The following is an 18,255-nucleotide window of genomic DNA, read 5'->3' on the forward strand; positions in this document are numbered from 1 at the left end:
AGTTATATAATGTGTAAAACTGAAAAAAAACATTTATTTTTTTCTCTTTACATTTGTTGGATAATTCCCCTGCTGGTGATTTCTTTACTAGTCACATTGTGATTAGTAAGCTGGGCTCCATCGACTTGCATGGTTGAATGCAGTACCTGGACAGACTCTGTGAACTTGTTAGCTTTTCAGTTGATACCACCAGCTTGTGACTTGCAGAAACGTCACTCGCTCTTTGGAGCAATCACAGGGCAATCTGGGGTGTGGGGTGGTGTTGCTGAATGCATTTCAGCAACACCAATTACACTTAGGAAGCGATTGCTAAGCTCCGTCTTTGGAGCCGCCATCTTTGTTGATTGGTTTGGCAGCAGACATCCTTGGCTGCCGGTCGCACTGATACCAATGCATGGCATCGTGAGTCCGTGCATGTACAGACTTTGTTGTGAAGGGGTTAATTCAGTAAGAGGGAGATTACGGGTGAACTGAGACATGGTAAAAACATGAAGATTGCCTCGGTCCTGTAGAGTAAAAAAAAAAAAGCTCTGGTCCTTAAGGGGTTAAAGCAATAAAAGGTTATTCCCTAATCACACTGTACTTTCAGTGATTTATACACAGTATGGGCAGCTATACCCTCTCAAACTTATGCTTATAATATAGGGTGTATCGTACTAATTCTAAGATGCAATATACATTTTGTAAAAATGTCTGCCATTAAATCGACATCTGGCCGCTCGTAATACAAGATACCTGGCAGAGGCCAACTGTCTTCATTTTAACCTTTGCCGGTTCAGGACAGTCATGAAAAAATGGTCACGTATTGACCTTTGACGGTCCTGAACCGTCACTAACTTAAGCTTGGAAAGTGATCAACGTTCACTTTCCTCGCTTAAACGGTGTTGCTGTAATGCCTCGATGTCGAGGCGTTCAGTAACGCCGAGATCGGCTTCGGGGGCCATGTCTGGCCCCTCCCCGGGGCGTCAACATCCGCCATACATTGTATGGCAGCGGACGCCCGTTTTAAAAGTGTTTAGGAGGCAATCAACGATCACCTCCTAAACTTAAATGGTGTCGCTGGAATGCCTCGATCAGGAGGCATTCAGCGACACCAAATATTTACCCCAGGACGGGCTGTGACCAGTCACAGCCGCCACTGCCAGTGATCTTCACCATCCGCAACATGGCGGCCGCCCTGTAAAAAAAACAAGTTGAAAAAGTTCGCTAGATGGTCTCCAGACCCTCTAGAGAACTCTGGCTCCACTTGCAGGTTGAATATAGGTACTGCATTTAACCATGGAAGTCAATGGAGCCCAGCTTTCTAATCACAGTGTGATTAGTAAAATATTCAAAAAATTATAATAAAAAAAAAAGGAAAATGTTTTTTTAAAAAAATGTGCTAACATTTAAAAATAATTATGCAGTGATGTCACCAGAGGAACCATCCAGTACCAGCAAAATGTGTAAATAAAATAAAATAATAGTGCTAAAATTTCTCAAAAATCTCAACATAGAAAGAGTTAAAATAAAAGCACTTCAAATACCCAAGGGGTGTCTAATTTAAAAAAAAATGGCTTGATGGGGTACATTGGAGTGGCATAGGTACAGACTGACCAAAATGGAGAAAAAAAGCGCACTTCCCAAATGTGGCATTTGAAATTTCAAAGCCGACAAACCCATGCATGTGGGGTATCACTGCACTCGGGAGATGTTGCTGAACACACATTGGGGGGTTGTTTGATAGTGACGCATACCAGGAGCTTTGAATTAATTCCTGAAGTACAATTTGTGTGGAAAAAAAATACAAAATTAAATTTTGGCAAAGGCAGGCGGTAGAATCTCATGCATAAAAGGATTAAAATACCAGGGGTGTCTAGTATTCAAAAATATATGGTTTGATGGGGTAAATTAAAGTAGCCGGCTTCAAAGATGTTCCAAAGAGGAGATAGAGGCAGAATGACCAAATGACCACCTGAATTACGCATGTCCCAAAAGTAGCCTTTTACCAGACAAACAATCTGACAAACCTATGCATGTGGGGTACCACCAGATGTTGCTGAACACATATTGGGGTGTTTGACAGTAACATGTACCAGGACCTTTATATTTATAACTAAACTACAATTCGTGTGAAAAAATAAATTAAAAAAATTACTATTACAAAGTTTGACAAAGTGTGGTTGTATAATTAGTGCATGGAAAGGGTTAAAATACCAGCATTTGAAATACCCTGGGGTGTCTATTTTTCAAAAATATATGGTTTGATGGGGATTATTTGAGTTAACCTGCTTCAAAGATGTTCCAAAGAGGAGATGGAGGCAGAATGACCAGATTTGGAAAAAAGGTTTGGAAATCATAAAACGCTACTTGTACTTATTGCCCAATAACTTCCAAAAACAGCAAACATAAAAACATTGGGTATTTCTAAACTCAGGACAAATAGTAGAATCTATTTAGCTAGTTTTTTTTTACTTCCTTTTGTAGGTGAGTAAGAGATTTTTCAAAGAAAAGTCATAAAAGGTGTTTTTTGTTTCAAATTTTCACCATGTTTTATTATTTTTTTATAGTAAATAAGATATAAGATGATATGATCAAAACATATGGTATCTAAAGAAAGACCATCTTGTCCTGAAAAAAAACAATATACCATATTGGCTCGAATATAGGCCGCACTTTTCCCCCCACTTTAAGTCTTTAAAGTGGGGGTGCGGCCTATATTCGGGGTCTAGCGCCCGACGGGCAGGCAGCAGGTTTAGGATACAGATCCCCCACAGCGGTGCAGGGGACCTGCATCCTACTCTCCGATACGCTCAGACAGCCTCCTCTGCCAGCACTTTCCACCGGGGGGGGGGGTGTGCCGGCACGGGAGGTTGTCTAAGCGCATCGTCCGGACGGTCACCGGCTGCGGCGATGCGGGTAAACAGCCTCCGGGTTGTTTACCCGCATCGCCGCAGCCAGTGACCGTCCACACGATGCGTTTTACCTCTGCCCCCAAGACTTACCGGAGCAGACTCCCGGGTGTCTTGCGGGGCCGGCGGGGGACATCTACGCAATACGCGTATACAACTTCCGGTGGATGCCCCTGCAAGACACCCGGGAGTCTGCTCCGGTAAGTCTGGGGGGGGCTAGAGTGGCAGCATATCTCGGGGGGGGAGGAGGAGGACAGTGGCAGCATATCTCGGGGGGGGGGAGGACAGTGGCAGCATATCTCGGGGGGAGGAGGACAGTGGCAGCATATCTCAGGGAGGGGGGACAGTGGCAGCATATCTCGGGGGGAGGAGGACAGTGGCAGCATATCTCGGGGGGGGGGAGACAGAGTGGCAGCATGTTTTTTTGGTGCTCTTTTAAAGAAAAAAACTTTTTCTTTAAAAAAGCACCAAACTTTTAGGGGGCGGCCTATATCCGAGCCAATACGGTATAACGTGTGGATACACTAAATAGGTGAGGAGAAAATTACAGCTGAACACAAGCACCGCAAAACAGCCTCGGTCCCACAGGGTACAAAAAGAAAAAATTAGCCCGGTCCTTAAGGGGTTAAATAGGCCTGTCTGTGTGCCCCAAGGAATTAAATGGTTAACTTTATGTCAGCAGCCAGGACATGAGTCAGCACTGAAAAGTTGGAGCAGCTGGATGTACTGATAAGCATTCTGAGGAGAGAAAGGGTGGAGTGAGTACTTTGTGATCTACTCAAGAACAGGAGCAAAGAAAAGTTACATCGCTCTCTATGAGTGCGAGTCCTTTGTGGGACCCCATTCCTCTCTCCATCTTTTCTAGGCGCTCAGGGTGTTTGCTGGGTGTTGCAATGTTGGAAAGTCACTCTAAAGCATAAAAATACAGTAGAGAATGCATTGGCAATTGAAATTGTGGAAGTGTCATGCTTAATTCTTTAATTATATAAATAGCTATCATTGAGTCACAAATAAAAGTCTTAGCAAAACCTTATAATAAATGTGTGCCAATGTTAGTTACCCTGGAAGGGGGAGGGCACTTGACTTTTTCTGACCCCAGTCCAGAAGGAGCCAGCCCGCCACTAGATTTAAGTCTAAAGTAGGTTATGGAGGTGATCAAGTGTGGCTCTAGATTATTAGGGAGCCTCTAAGAGCCCTATATGTCCCACAAACAATACAAATAATAATGCGTAAATCACAGAATAGGTAGACTTGCTTTAGGCTGGTCCTGAGTGTGTGCAATTGCCTTCCAGGCCAGTCCTAATTTACAAATAGGGCCCACTTGAGGCCCAAGTTGCCTGGGAAGTCTCACGGAGACAGGGGGGTTATATGACCCTATGCTGTGGTAGTAGAAAAATGTTCTAAAGACCGACTGTGTGCACCATGAGAGGGACAGTGGGTTTCTGTGTGTGTGTTAGTTACAAACCTCCCAAGTGTCTCTGTGTATGAGAGACAGTCCCTCTTTTGGCGCTAAATCCTTCTTTCCTCCACTGACAGCTCTTGATGTGTATACTCCAGTGTGCTACAGCCCATACAATAAAGTACATATAAACAGCAGGAATGTGATTGTCAAATAAACAGCGTAAGTAAAATATATTCTTGTCAATAACTTATCGTGTTACATAAATAACTATTTAGAGGTCACATAAAAGGTTTGACAAAGCCCCGCCCCCATCTAACCCCGCCCTCTAAAAAAGAAAGCTTGTCATTTCAAATGTCGGGTAGTAGGTAGTTCCGGAGGGGGATCCACTTGGCTTTACAGGCCCCCGGGGGCCAGCCCTCCTGTACAGATCACTGGAATCTATGTCATGCTTAGATAGGTCTCTGTTCTCTTACTGTGGCTTACATTACTTATGTGGAAGCAGCAGCCCTGTCTGCAATTATCCACCAGTGTCCTAAAATAACTATCAAGGGTTATGCGCGACCAATGTAAATATCGATAAAGCAACTTTCACTACTGAACTGGATGATGTCATAGAACCACTAAACCGATGCATTCTTCCCGGTCATTACCGACGGTGCGTGCGCGCTGACTGAGGATGCCCTGTGACAGCGCTGCGGTGCCGGGGTGGCACTGGTCTCACTATCAGGTATAACGCAAGGTCTGCCGATGCCGAGACCGCTTAAACGCGCCGCCTGTCACTGCAGCAAACACTGCATGGAGCTCCGCCCACCAACGCCAGCCTATTCACACTAGTTCGCGATAGTCGAGCCTCTCCTTCTCTCCGCCAATCGCTGGCTAACTTTCCGGGAGTGGGCAAGGTTGTGTCGGCCAGGGGGGTGTTGACCTGCAATGACGTCAGACTAGGAAGGTTTCAGTGCAGGTGTAGGGCCTCGGGCTGACAGCTTCTAGTTTCCCCCTACTATCACTAGTACCTTAATGACGTCATTCAGGTAAGTCTCCCCATGGGGAAGTGGGGGGGAAGGGTGACCTTAGTACAGCTTTTTTTTTTTGCTTAGGGTTATTTAATGTGAACCCGTATATAGGGTCATACTGTATAGTGGCAGCTACCTCCTGTGCAGAGGTCATTGAAGTAAGGGGAGTGTGGGTGGGGAGTAAAGGAAATCCCCTGCAAAGCCTCTCAGAACCATCATGCCGAGTGCTGGTATTTTGGGATGAATCGCGGCACTGCAGGAATTCGGTAACCCGGGGCTTCAGTGACGTGATCGCAGGAATTACGGGGGTTCCTATTTATTACATCCCGATCTCGTTTAACACATTGGGAAAGCAAGTTTAGTTTTTGCGTTCGCAGAGCCACGGTGATTGAATTCCGTGACCCTAATCCTGTGTTAGAACTGTGCGCTTCAGCGAGGCATTGGAACTCTTCTGCTTCATCATGATCAAATCCCGGTTATATGCAAGGCTTATTACATTAAGACATACCGATTACATTCTCTAGCCTTGATCTTTTTTTTTTTTGTATAAAACTGGGTTTTATTTCCTGAGTAAAAAATATATTCAGAGTTACCCGTCAAACTGGTTGTTTATTTAGACATAAAGTACAGATGCCTAACCAGGATTGTTTTATTCAGCTATACTATACTGTAATCGGCATAGTCTATGTATTTTCAATATTTATTATTATTATTTGTTTTATTATCCATTTAGTCTTCACTGGAACAAAAATAAATACTTCTTTGTATGTTTTGACATTATGCAGAGCCCCAAAAAGCTTTAGGATTATTGTTTTCTTTACTGAAATGACCGACCACCTCGCTACACAATAAATCCATAGCTTTAAATACCTTTCTGTGCATCTTAAGTACCTCTTCGTCCTGTTTCTGTTTGTTTATCCCCCACTTTGTGATTTCTCTGCATTTCCTGCCTTTTTCTATATTATCTCGTTTTGCCTTCTCGCCCACTTTCGCCATTCTATTAATTTGCTGTGCCATACACATCATCTTAAAGAGAAACACACCCATATTAAAGAACATTTATGCTCACAGATGTCTGTCCGCTCCCATACGATACAGTATATAAAGAAATAATTATCACCAAGTTCCCTCGAGTCCTTAACTGATTAACCAGCTTTTTTAATATGAGGTACTAATAAGTTTAATGACTCCCCTATAGACTGCCCTGATGCCAGTCATAACCAGTCCTGTAATGCAGTGCAGTGCGGGTTTATAGGACTGTGTATTCAATATATCTGTGTTGCGAGGTGTGGAAGAATGTCATATTACTTGCTATTCAAACCTAAGTAGGCCATTGACCTCCTTTCTAACATCATACACAATTTGATTGTAAACCGCTCCCCTGACAATCATTTTGTCCCCTCCGCCCTTCCGTTGTGCGATGGGCTAGGCTTTCTACTGTGTCAGTTTTCTTTTTTTTATACCTGTCTTCTGCCTGCCTCATTCATAAATCCTCTCCTAGTTTCTACCTATTTGAAGGATAGGTTAGTATAGCTTATACATTTATTAGGTATATAAAACCAGGTATTTTCCCCAGTCATGATAAGAGACATGAGATCTGAACGATCCTTTGCATTTATCTTTGCAGATAGGAGATAATCCTGCCACAGAGCTTTTATCATTTAAGATGTAAATGCATTGTCCTTGCAAATGCATTTCAAGTTTTCTTTTTTCCAAAGCCACTTTAAAACATGAGAGATCAATACAGTCAAACATTGTATATGCTTGATAGAAATTGGGTAACTGTGCAGTAGATAGCTGAGACTGCAATCTGCAAATTTATTTAAAAATAAAAAGAAGGAAAACAGAATAAATCCACCCAAAATCAGGACAGATTAGGGACATTTCAGGGTCTTATTCGATTTAGGTACATAAGAAATTGACACCAAGTATGCCTGGGTGGGCTACAGTTTTTACAAGAATAATACATTCTAACTTACAGAATTGTATGGTTTGTGAGTCTGGAGTGTAATGAGAAACCATCACTAGAAAGGCTTTACTTTGTGTAAATTCCCTGTCATGCTTATTTGTAGACATAATTTCTGGGTAGGGTGCCACCTATTTTTTAAACATGGCTTCTTGCCAGTAACAACGCCATGTGTGAAGTCCTAGCTTTGCTGGTAGTTCTCCTAAAAATGGTGGCTCAGGTCTGGTTTTCATGCAGACAGTCCCATAAATAAGTACTCCAACCATTATGTGCAGTTTAATGCATACCATAGCTGCATCATTCCTGTAATATTTTGTGGTGTTATGCTGGCAAATACATGGGGAGATTGTGCAGAATCCCCCGCATAATGGGAAAGTGCTGCTATGGATTTGAATAGGAGCACTTTCCTGCCACTGATTGACTTCTTGAAGCTGCCAATCAGTGACAAGAACAGTTGGCTCATGTAGGAGGAGAGCTCCTGCCGCAAGGAAGCTTCTTCTGTGTCAGGTAAGAGCATTTTTTTCATTCTCGATGAGTACATATTCACAGAGTACTTTAATATGCATTCTTTAATATTTAATCCCCCATTACTTTGACTGTCCAGTACTTGGACTCTCGGCACAGGAAAAAAAAAAATCATGGTATGTACATTGCTTACTTTAACTCCAAGCCTTTGGTGGCAAGCAGTTTTTATTTCTTATTCAATATTTTAAGAAAAACCATCTGTCATCCCTGTTTGCAGACAGCGAGACGTGCTAAGAAAAAGCGTTTACAATTTCAACGACGTTACTAAGAATTTTTTTTTTTTTGGCTGACAGAAGTGACATAAGATAAACGTTATCATAAGAGAAAAACATTTTTAGGGTTGACTGTCAAACTAGTTATTATAAACTAAATAACTAACCATCATTATAGACGTATTATAGCTAGAATTATAAACTTGGCTACAAACTTACAAAAAAATAAAAAATAATAATAATAATGTTCTGGTAATTGGTAATTACATAGTGTAAAAAAATATAATAAAATATTATTGTATGAAAAGGGAGACATTATATGGTTTAAAATGCATGTTATAAATCATTTGTTAATGGGTTTCCTTTAAGCACTTCCTTAAATGAAGTTTGTATCTTATGCCCCTATAATGACACCTGACGTATTTGACGGAGATATGCATTAAGTGATATGAATTAAACAGCAAATATACGAAACTAATTGCTACACTTTCTTTTTTTTCTTTACATGAAATTCTCCGGACCAATCATTCCTTTGCCTTTGGACTTGGTGAGTGTTTTTCTGCAGGGGAAGAGATTCCTTTATAGTTTCACATGACTACATAATGGAATTATGTAACTAATTTAGGCAACAGGAAAAAAATAATCTTATGTATGCATTTCTATATACTAATGTATAACATGGATCCCATTGCATATCACAGACTTTTTGGTTAGCTGAGTTCTTCATGAAACTGATTTATTTCAGTGTCACTGCTTGGCATACTTCTAATTTCATTTTAAAGTTCCATGGTGAGGCAACTCTCAGCCCAGACCAGTCTTTGGGGCTGAACTTGGACTAAACCTTAAAAACACACAAAGGGGCACGCATGCACATAAAAGTGCTTCCTTCTGTAGGAGAGGCAACATACATATTGTATTTGCTTGGTTATAAGACTTATTTTCAGAAAAAAATCATCTGAAAATACAAGGTCGTCTTTTATTCAGACCTCAGATGCCCGGTACTGCCGCACAGACAACTAACCCTGGGGGGGCTTGCCACTTGTGCTCTCCTTCACTCTCTCACACTCTCATTCACACGCTCTTTCGATTTCTCTCTCTCAATGTAGGGACTTTCACTGCTGTTTGCCTCTGTGTCCGTTTCCTTTCCCGCAGCTCTATTTCTTCTTTTCTTGTTCTTCTGTCTTGTCCGCTTCTCCCCTTTATTCTTTCTTCATCTGCTTCTCCGTGAACCAGGCCTCCCCCTAGTACTTCCACAATTGGAAGAGGCTGTCCCCGTGGCTCCACGCTTTTTGCAGAAGTACTCCAAGAGGCCAAAATAATGCAGACAGATTTGTGACGAAAGAGAGGTACAGAAACGCTTCTCTTTCTCCACAAATCTGTCTGATGTCAGTGGGCAGTCCTGGCTCTGTCCCGCAAGGTTTGGCTTTGGGTAGCCAGAGTTCAGGCCTTTTCTTTTTTTCATTCATTAAGATCCAAGGTTGGGGGTTTTCTTATAATCAGGGTCATTTTATAATCCAGAAAATACAGTATATCTTAAGAATTTAACAATAATATAAACTGCTATTTTTTTGTATATTCAAACATATCCTTTAGCTGCAAGGAGTTCTGTTTGTGCATGTACTGCGCGTAACTCGGTGTACTGCAACAAACTGTGTCGGAACAAACCAAATCCTTGTTTGTACTGTTTTAGCATCCTGAGGCTGTTTGTCAACTTATTCTAGCATGCATAGTCAAGTATCGGAAAGGGGGAAATTCTCCCCTGGGCTGCTGTGATTGTAAAACTACCCGAAGCAAATCCATTATATGTGCAATCTCACAAATATATATGTATACACACACACACATATATATATATATATATATATATATATAAATATGTTTGGCATTTGTACCATGCTGGATACTTTCATTCTGTGTAGCGAATGGTGGTGAACATATGTTGGACAGGACTGCATACTGGGGCTTATTCACTAAGGAGAGAGTTGTCAGGAGAGTTTGCAAGGGAGTTGTGGTGTATCATCAGGCCTGGGCATAGACAGGTCCAGGAGAAAAGGTGGCCCCTCTGCTGTATGTTTGCACTTCATAATGTTAACGTAAGGAGGAAAAAAAAGTTTAACTCTCTTTAGTGAATAAACTCCACTGTGTACTAAACATGTCTACCCAGTGTGTTTTGGGAAGCTTTGTTGCTGCGCCATCGCTGGACATTCCCCTTAGGGCAAATATGGCTAGCCACCCCTGGACATTCCAGGGGTTTGGCAAACAGTATTTACTTCCCTTTCTCTTTTGCCTTGCTGGCCAGGCAGCTTTTAGTATTGTTTTGTGGCTTCCTTGGCCGGTAACTGTGTTCATATTCATCCCAATTATCTGTTCCCTTTATATATTATATATTCCCAAGGATATGGATTTAGTAGAATTAAGCCCTAAACATACTGTAGGGATACTAAATTAAACTTTTATATTTATTTGAACTAGCACTGTTCTACTCCAGTTTTATTCTGTTTTTAGGGATGCAGGGACTCCGTTTTGAGAGCTACCTTAAATTATATATATATTTATATATATATATATAATATATTTATCCACACAAAAGTCCACAATGTCTGCGCTCAGCTTAGCATATGTCTCTTAACCCTTCCCAAAAGGTACATTAACTATACATCTGTGAACTCCCTGCATGTTTTTACATTGTGTATATAGTGAAAATGTATTTTCTATGGAAGAATCGAAAGCATTACTGGCTACAAGGATGCATTTTAAAAATGTGTTCGCTGTTAAAGCTGCCATCTGGCCACCCAAATAATGTTTTTGGCTTTAATCCTGACTGTTCTCAGGAATACTGTGATGGTTTGCAGCTTCCAGAAGGCGGCAGTATAAGCTTGAAAGTATGAAGCCGATTTCCGTACCTGCCATTACGGATTCCCTTTGTTGCTATACATAACTTATTGCTTATGTATCTGATGCTCTGTACATAAGGGGATCTGCGGAATCGTACGCGGGGGGACATTATACAATCTGCGCCAGAAGGTGTATTTCTACGAAACCGGTACTAAGGATGCAAATGCTTTGTGCTTGCCATGGCAGCTTTTAACCTGTCTTGAAAGGTTTGCCAATAGAAAATATGTCTGCCTTGGGGGCTTCGCCCTCACTTGACTAAAACCTCCACGCTGAGTCAAACAATGGGTAGGTGAGTTACGCCCGCCACTCAGTGACATACAAGCCTTTACAGCCAATGGCCGCATACTCCAATGTTTACGGTCTACATCGGTGCACGAAGGGGGTGGTGTCGTTGCCTGGTGACTGTCTGCTCCCGCTGTATAGCGAGGGAATCGGTCACGTGCGGAGGTGGGGAGAAGCGCGGGAAAACCGGGGATTGCACCCTTGATATACGTACGTATTTTTTCGCCCGTATAATAGAAAGCATGTTTGTCGGTTTGTTCTTATTAGGGAATGGCTTGTCTTACTGGCGATCAAACAATGAGATATCTGATTTCAATGGCTGCCTCTTGTAGGGATGTGCTGCGAAAGCTTACATGTACTGCTATATAGGATACAGCATTAGATATGTGTGCCGTGCCTCATAATACTTTCCGTTTATTAACACGCCGTCTCCTTAATATTAATTCCCAATTTTCAATCCCCGTGTGCTGAATGAAAACCTGCCCGGGCTCTTAAACGTAGAATCTAATGCGTGTAAAAGAGCAGGGACTGCGAGTGGCGGAGAGACATCACAGCTGTGCTCTGATTGGCCGCTCGATATTTTAACAGACTCGGTATACAGCATATACGGTATACATGAGCCTAAAGTTCCATGCTTCCAGTCTAAATAAAATAGTGTCAAGGAAATATGTAAATAGTGGGGCATTTTATTCGCTCCTTGTTAAATATATGGTTATTATACATAATGGCTTTAGATTAAGAATATTTTTCTTCGCGTTGTGTGGTACAGCGTGCTGGTTTCTCTTTAATATATCTTTAGTGTATATAATAGTATCTTTCTATACTTACCCACCTCCCCCCACCAATGCTTTTCTAACATATCATGTTGTGTTTCCATAATAGAAAGTGTATATTTTTCTAACATTTCCAACATCAAAGGCACCATGGCATCCACATAAAATTTTGAAGCATGATTAATTTGGAATATTCTTGATCAGAAATTCGCTTAAGCCGGGCCCTCTTTTTTGTTTCTCGTAATTACATTACGTTACATGTATTTATATAGCGCCGTCCGACATCACCCAAAACAATGTCATTTCATAAAGTCTCAGACCCTGTTAAGTGTTTTAAATCTCTTCACAAAATGAAGATACCATGTAACATGGGACATTTATTTAAAATGGGCTGAAAATAATAAATGGGGCTTAAATAATGTATAATTGTTAAAACTGAAGATGACTTGACGTGAAAAAAATCAAAATAATTCATAAAACAATACTAGAGCTGAAACAACGAATCGATAAAATCGATAATAATCGATAACGGAAATCATCGATAACGATTTCCGTTATCGATTAATCGAGTGATCAATTCGTTGTTGGAGCACTCGGCTCCTTTTACTTACCTCCGCGAGCGTTCCCCGCTTCTGCTACACGCTCTGCAGTCTCCGCCTTCTTCTAGCTACGTGACGGATGTGACGTGTTCCGGTTCGCTCTGTGCGAGTGGCTCCACTCGCACAGAGCGGTTCGCTCTGTGCGAGTGGCTCCACTCGCACAGAGCGGTTCGCTCTGTGCGAGTGGCTCCATTCGCACAGAGCGGTTCGCTCTGTGCGAGTGGCTCCATTCGCACAGAGCGGTTCGCTCTGTGCGAGTGGCTCCATTCGCACAGAGCGGTTCGCTCTGTGCGAGTTGCTCCATTCGCACAGAGCGGTTCGCTCTGTGCGAGTGGCTCCATTCGCACAGAGCGGTTCGCTCTGTGCGAGTGGCTCCATTCGCACAGAGCGATTCGCGGGGGTGGGGGTCCACGGCGGGGTGGGAGTGGGGTTTCAGGGGATGCAGGGCAGGGTGTGAGTGTGGGTGCAGGGCAGAGTGGGGGTGGGGGTGCAGGGCAGAGTGGGGGTGGGGGTGCAGGGCAGAGTGGGGGTGGGGGGTGCAGGGCAGGAGACTGGGTGCAGGGCAGAGTGGGGGTGGGGATGCAGGGTGTGAGTGTGGGTGCAGAGCAGAGTGGGAGACTGGGTGCAGGGCAGAGTGGGGGTGGGGATGCAGGGCAGGGTGTGAGTGTGGGTGCAGGGCAGAGTGGGTGCAGGGCAGAGTGTGAGTGTGGGGGCAGGGCAGAATGTGGGGGCAGGGCTGGGTGCAGGGCAGAGTTGGAGACTGGGTGCAGGGGCACAGTGCAAAGTGCTGGGTGCAAAGTGCCAGTGCTGGGTGCAAAGTGCCAGGGCTGGGTGCAAAGTGCTGGGTGCAAAGTGCCAGGGCTGGGGCAAAGTGCTGGGCGCAAAGTGCTGAGTGCTGGGTACAAAGTGCTGGGCGCAAAGTGCTGAGTGCTGGGTACAAAGTGCTGGGTGCAAAGTGCAAAGTGCTGGTGCAAAGTGCTGGGTGCAAAGTGCTGGATGCAAAGTGCCAGGGCTGGGTGCAAAGTGCTGGTGCAAAGTGCTGAATGCTGGGTGCAAAGTGCTGGATGCAAAGTGCGAGGGCTGGGGCAAAGTGCTGGGGGCAAAGTGCTGGGTGCAAAGTGCCAGGGCTGGGTGCAAAGTGCTGGGTGCAAAGTGCAAAGTGCTGGGGCAAAGTTTCTTGAACAGTAATAGTCCACCTCTTTTCAGAATGTTTGGGGTTATTTTGTTTCATAAATATTGTGTTTGGGTTCTTGTACTTTGAAAATATTGTTTTTTATTACATCATAACAAAATAAGAATGTTAATGTAAATTTTAAGTTGTTTTTTAACATCCAGTTCATTAAATTCTTTTAAATAAACGAAAAATTTGCATATTGTTTTTTTTATCCGATTAATCGATTAATCGAAAAAATAATCGGCCGATTAATCGATTATTAAAATAATCGTTAGTTGCAGCCCTAAACAATACTATATATTTGTGTGTGTGTGTATAAATATATATATATATATATATTATAATATACATAAATTATACTCATTCTCACCCAGTGGTGTGAATGTTTTTTTTCGCGATGACACTGTGCACGCATGCCCACCTCTCATTTTCCATCTTTATTATGTGTCTGTTGTGAAAGTCATTATTTTTGCACATTTGTATATTATGTGTCTGTTGCGGATGCCATTATTTTTTGTTGTGTGCCAGAAGTTAAGTTAGGGGGTAGTCGACATGTAACTGATATCTGCTGCTACCGCTAGGTTTTGAGTGGTGGGCTTGTTTCACATCTACTCGGGAACACTGAAAGTGTGTTAAATTCAATTTTGTGATAGCCGTTCTTTTGTGCTCTTGATATACATTTTAAAGGCGAGAGTCACAAACAAGGCATTCGTTGCGAGAGCCTTCTGTCACATTCATAGATGTGTTTGTTATTATTATACTTTTAGTTATTCAGATTGTAGCAGTGCCAAAGGCACCAATTGCTCTGTACTTTTGTTCAGATGACCCCATATTTGAAACGGGCTTGTGTGTCTTTATGAGACGTTTCACATCTCCGCCATGTGGCTTTGGACCATCCACCCCTGCTGTGTTTTCTTTCTACCCTCCTTACCTCTCAGGGGACCGCAGGTTACAGCTGAGCCTTGGCTTCAAAATAAATAAGCCGTCCTTGATCCAACATAAACAAAGACTTCTCTACCTCCTCCCCCCCTTCCTCGATACGCCCCCCTACTCCTCCGTAACGTTGTCTCGAGGTACATCCTCCTCCTTTTGTATTCGTGTAAAATCCATCCACATTGTGACAAATAAAGCGGCATTACAATAGAAAGACGAGGGGGGCTAAGGATGCAAATAAACAGTATGTAGACCCCTGAGCATCAGTGGTGGAAGGTCCATGTCCATGAGTGCTCTGGAGTAAACAAGTAACCTCCTCCCTCTGGTTCTTCTGGTGGCATAAAGAAAATCCGAATAGGTTGAGAGGAGGCATTGGTTAAGGTATGATAACATGCATGTTTTATGTGTGCTGCTCCTTTTACCATGATGCATGAATGGAACTGTTCTACTAGGGCTGCGTTTTACCCATGAAGGTGCCTTGATATGGAAATGATTTCTCCTATTATGTTGTCGTAGGCAGATACGGGAGTCTCCCTATGTCTGATTTGTGGTTCCACTTTCAGGCTCTTCTCCCATACATGACTTTTTTGCTTTTTTTTTTTAATCTGTGCTAAATGATTGTCCTATTTATTTTGCATTTGTATATTCTTATCGTTTTTAGGATCTCGTGTTTTTGAGCAAATATCCCAGTTTTCCACCACGATAGTTGCATGCTTGACATTCTATATTTTAAAAGCCATTGTTATTATAGCATTTTTTATGTATAGACAATGAAATTCAACAGCAAATTTAAACATTTTAAAGCCTCTGGGCTGTTATGTATTTTTCTCTTGACTTAGTCTTTATATGGATGTTTTGAAAGAAAATTAAAAAAAATAAAATAAATAATAATAATAAATATAATATAGACTGCTGGTGAGTCATTAGATTTGTATTTGTACCCAAAGACTTGCTGTCTATAAACACGGATACATCCCTTTTTGATAAAGAATAGCTGGATCGAATTCGTGGCCACAGGGTCATTTTTATTAACGAACAATGCTTTTGAACCATGTGTTTTCAAGAATCCTATTTGTGCCTCAGAGCTCCCACTGACACCTCTAGTGTGTACATTTGCGTATTGCTACACAACACAATACATAGTTAATTATGGGTGCGTTCTTAACATTAATGAAATTGTAAAGTGTATTGCGAAGTGGAACATCTGAGATTACGGTGTCAACAGTTCCATTACTTTACTTTGCTAGAGGTGATCTTGTAGCACTTCTTGAAAGTGCGTAGGCTAAATTCCACGTTATTAAGCATTCTGTTTTTGTGTTTAAGGCTACAAAACCATACGTTTTTAAATAGATTGCTAATTTTTACCATTGCAAAATGATCTTCTCCACAGAGGATTTTCATTCATATAGAATATGATTTTCATTCATATTCTATAAACAGTATCATTACTTTGACACTCAGGATTAAAGGAAACAGTATCCTATCTTTATCCGTGATGTGTGTGTTCGCAGTAATGATCCAGACCAGCACGGTAGTATGAGGCTCTATGAAAGTGTATGTGAGATATATACGCTAGGCATGTGGGAAGCCAGCAAGCCATTCGAAAGAGTGCTCAAATAAAATCAGTTGGAGATTGGTTTTGATATATATATATATATATATAATATATAATTATTTTTTTTAAGTTAGACTTAAAAAGTGAAATTACCGGTTGTTATCGCTTCAGTAAATAATGCACAGGCGTGTTTTTGGGTACGTTAAACATCACTGAACCCACATACTCGTATAAAGGAACAACGTATGAATGATAAATAGGGAGGGGCATCCTGTTGAAAGATTGAACTTCCTGTGGCACTTGGCCCCCCTGCAATTTCAATGGCTGTCAGAGAGTGAGCTATTGGCTACTTCATGATATGGCTCTGATGCTTCAGCCCGCGGCTTATCTATGTATACAGTGTATGTAGGCCCCTAGCCAGTTCTCATATTAATACATTGTATGTTGACATTTTTATGAAAACATTGAAACGCAAAATCAATTATTAGATTTACTCTTATAAGAATTTATAAAGAAAAATAAGAAACGAAAGCATGCAGGTAACATAAGGGTTCAGCAACCAAGTTTCGGGAAGCCCGCAATTTACACAGATGAAAGAAATTGCCTTAACCGGGACAAACACATGGATGAAATAGAAATACATTTTGAAACCCGCAGGTACCCTGAGCGTTAGCTGAAAATTAGTTGCTCACCCGTTACAGTTTAACATTAAAATGTTACCATGTAAGCCTTTCAGCTTATTTTATGAAACTGTAGACCTCCTGTAAAAAAAAAAAGGAAAAAATCATGTAATGGAACTCATTTCCTAGCCATCATCTATGCTTGGACCACAGTTGCCTTAACAAAGATATTACGACGATGTTTACTTCTAATCCAATGACTCAAAAGACTTGAAATGAAAATATTATAATCTTCATTGTAGTAGGTTTAGCAGATTAAAGTCTGTTTAATTTTTTCTGCTCTGTTGTCTCCCTCCATAGATTCATCTGACATTTCTGTTTATTTTTTGAACTTCCTGAAAGCTGTAAAAGTTAGACGTCATCCATTTAAACTGATGGAGGACTCTTTTAGAGCCATTTGTTTACATGTTGTCTTACAATCTCCTTTATCTTGCATCTGCTTGAAATGTTATCAGCCACACCAGCTGTCCTGGGTTACTTTAATGGTGTAATCTTGTGTTGATGAGTTATCCAGCTTCCCTGCCCGCGTGCAAGTCTTTAATAGCTCCGTAGCGCCATTATCTGATTATCAAAATACGATGGCTCAAATTGTTCTTAATATCTAATTAAATAAACAAAAATAGCAAGGCAGGACAACTGAAGATGAGTTACCCATAGGAGGACCCAACTGCGTATAACAGTTATTAATAGCAACATCATCGTTTACTTAAATGAGTTAAATAAACACAATTACGAGAAGCTCTGGATTGCTGTAATCTATGCACTTTAAATCAAAATTGTTTGTAGCGGCCAGGTGTTCTGCTGACTGAGATAAAGAGTACTTGTTTTAATAAGTTCTGTATTATGTAATGCAGGTCTGTTGAGCTTCATCTTTAGATGTTGACATGTCGGCCGTTATAAGATAACGTTCTCAATTTCAGCTGTGTATTTCTTTAGGTTCATTTTGTAATTAATTATGATAATATAAGCCAGACCATAGTATCAGATTAAATTCATACATAATAAAGTATTAAATGATCTTCCAAAATGAAAAAAAACAAAAAAACACGTGTTGACATTTCATGGGTGGTCTCTTTAAATCTGAAATGTATTATTCAGATATTTTGTTATAATCTCTGCTGTTTTTTCATGGAGCAGTGTAATGTCTGGCTGGGTTTTGTTCTTGGACTATGGAATTTAGGCAACAGGTATCTATGGAGATGTTGAATTACGAGGACCAGTGAGTGGTTAAAGGAGAACTCCTACCGTATCTTTTATATCCTTCAGTGAAAAGAATATTACAATAACATGAAATGGATCCGAAGTACAGCGCAGACCCTGGAAACGTCTGCTTTTTAATGGAATATCTCCATAGC

The sequence above is a fragment of the Spea bombifrons genome, chromosome 2 (assembly GCF_027358695.1).
Source record: "Spea bombifrons isolate aSpeBom1 chromosome 2, aSpeBom1.2.pri, whole genome shotgun sequence".
In the NCBI taxonomy this organism is placed as follows: Eukaryota; Metazoa; Chordata; class Amphibia; order Anura; family Pelobatidae; genus Spea; species Spea bombifrons.